This window comes from Castor canadensis, chromosome 2 (assembly GCF_047511655.1).
Source record: "Castor canadensis chromosome 2, mCasCan1.hap1v2, whole genome shotgun sequence".
NCBI classification, from domain to species: domain Eukaryota; kingdom Metazoa; phylum Chordata; class Mammalia; order Rodentia; family Castoridae; genus Castor; species Castor canadensis.
The window spans coordinates 92,700,180-92,702,873 of record NC_133387.1 but is presented as its reverse complement, the minus strand read 5'-3'; positions in this window follow the sequence as shown (position 1 = coordinate 92,702,873).

Here is a 2,694-nt window from a genome sequence, read left to right as displayed (position 1 = left end):
CCATGGATTTGGTTTAGTATGTAGGCACATAGATACAAAGCAGGAATTTAGAAAACCCTACAGGAAAGACTGTAGGTTTTCAATAAGTGGAAGTGATTTTCATGCTTGAAGGTGAGTTTTTACTAGACAACTGCAAAAGGTGTCAACCATGGGTACTAACAGTTACCAGCAGAAGAAAGAATGCAAATAAGGGAACACATCTCTTCGTAGGTACACTGACCGCTTACAGAGGAGGAGCTGCCCACCAGGAAATAAGCAGTGCTCCTGCACACCTAGTTAATGCAGCAGTGGGGTACACAGCAGTGTGAACTTAGCAGCCAGTAATAGTGCCTGTGCTCTGACACTTCTTTTCCACTCACTCCTTTGTGCACTTTGAGATTCTGGAGATTTTTAGAGATACATTCACACCTACTTAAGAGTGGAGGTTTTACACAACAAGGGGATTAGACTATGAGCACATGATAAAAGCTTTAGCACACAAGGGAGGGGTGAGGATAGGTAAGACACCTAAAAAACTAGCTAGCATTTGTTGCCCTTAATGCAGAGAAACTAAAGCAGATACCTTAAAGCAACTGAGGCCAATAGGAAAAGGGGAACAGGTACTAGAGAAAAGGTTAGATCAAAAAGAATTAACCTAGAAGGTAACACCCATGCACAGGAAATTAATGTGAGTCAACTCCCTGTATAGCTATCCTTATCTCAACCAGCAAAAACCCTTGTTCCTTCCTATTATTGCTTATACTCTCTCTACAACAAAATTAGAAATAAGGGCAAAATAGTTTCTGCTGGGTATTGAGTGGGGGGAGAAGAAGGGGGTGGAGTGGGTGGTAAGGGAGGGGGTGGGGGCAGGGGGGAGAAATGAACCAAGCCTTGTATGCACATATGAATAATAAAAGAAAAATGAAAAAAAAAAGAGTGGAGGTTTTATGACACATTTATTCAGAAATATATATATCAGAAAAATATGTATTCTCAATAATCAGCACAAATATCTCCCTCTATTCCTAGAGAAAAAGAAAACCACAGGAGCACAATTAGAGATGAAATTAGAGTGGAAAAGAAGAGTAACTTTAGCTTAAAATGCAATGGACCATACCCTATTGGATAAGACCCATCAAAGCTCCCCAGTGCCCATCAAACCAAGAGTGAGAAACCCAGATGACCTCCCAGAGCTCATCATCTGAAGCCTTTTCATCTCTCCAGGCATATTTCTAATCCTTTTTCTCATATGTCCTGAGCTCTGGTCACCCCACATTACCCATGATATCCCCAGACAGGTCTAGTTGCTCATGCTGCAGTGCCTTTGTACAGCTTCTATTTGCCTGGAGTGTCCTTGTCCTTATCTTCTCTTCCTGCAAGAGCAACTCTTCTCAGAACTTTCCTTGACCCAGTCCCTTGACAAGCACAAGTTCTGTTCCATCCTCTGTGCTCCCCAGACACTTTGGTATCCATGTACCCCCCTGCTTCCCCCACTGGCTGTTGGGTTCTCGAGGGCAGGTTATTTAGCACCATGATAGCATGGCATGCTCCGACCCATGGCAGGTACTCAGTAAATGTTCATGGGGGTGTAAAGGGATGAGCAAAAAGAGGAAATACATTAGTTGTTATAGCAGCACAGTGCAGTCGATGAGAAAAAATTTTAAGATGTTCTCAGTGTTACAGAAAAGAAGAGTACAAGTGGGGCTCAGAACTAAAGCCTAATGCAAGGGCTGAGGAATGAGGTCAGCAAAAGATGCAGTAAGGCCAAGCCCCTGGGTAGGATTTGAGAGGCCGTCCCAGGGCTGGACACAAAGGAAACAAGAAGTGAGAGGCTAGATCTTCAGAGTGGAAAGTCCAAGGTCGTGCAATTTCCTCCTGGTCTGTATTGATTTTTGCAATAAGACAACAAAGTTCATTTCCCTAAAGGCTTGAGACCTGACTCAACACAGGTGAGTGGAAAAGGGTGGCACTGCTGTCACCTTGCAAAGCTCAGACTCCAAGGGAGAGCTGCTATGAGGAGCAGGAAGGCAGCCAGATCCCCACTCACCTCCAGAGAGAGGAGGTCAGAGGCTTGTGTCTGTGCCTGCTCTTTCAGCAGTGAGATGCAACCCTGTCCTTGTCACAATTTGCAATGCTTGTCATGCAGGAGGACAGTGGCTGACTTAAAACTGCCTTTTAATTACAGAATTGACAGAGAGAGGCAGTGCACCTGGCACCTTGCTGAGGGGACTGAAGCGGGGGGCGGTCTGGATTGCCTTGCATTTCTCTTTTCTACATACACCTGCAGAAGACTCTTACACATGACTAGCTATCATCTTGCCCTACAGAATTTTAGAATAGGTATTTATCAAAAAGAAATAAAACAGAAAAAATAGACTGTTTCTTCTATTTTAATTAGGTTACAAATATCAGATGCATATACATGTATGTATATACATACATACAGATGCAGACTTGAGGTTTCTGAGGGTCCTAGGGTTGCCCTAGAGATGTGGCTTGAGCCACAAAACATCAGGTTTTTGTAGGTCAAGGTGGAGGTCTAGGTGAGAAGACGTCTCAGAAGAGGCCAGGTAGATTTGGTCATGAAAAGACTCTTGTCACCATGTATATGCAAATGTTAGATTAAAAATGGTTCCCAATTCATTAACATTTCTGCATTGAAAACTAGGGTTTCTTCGCTCTTCTCTTGAATCCCAACCAGCCTATGACTGCCAC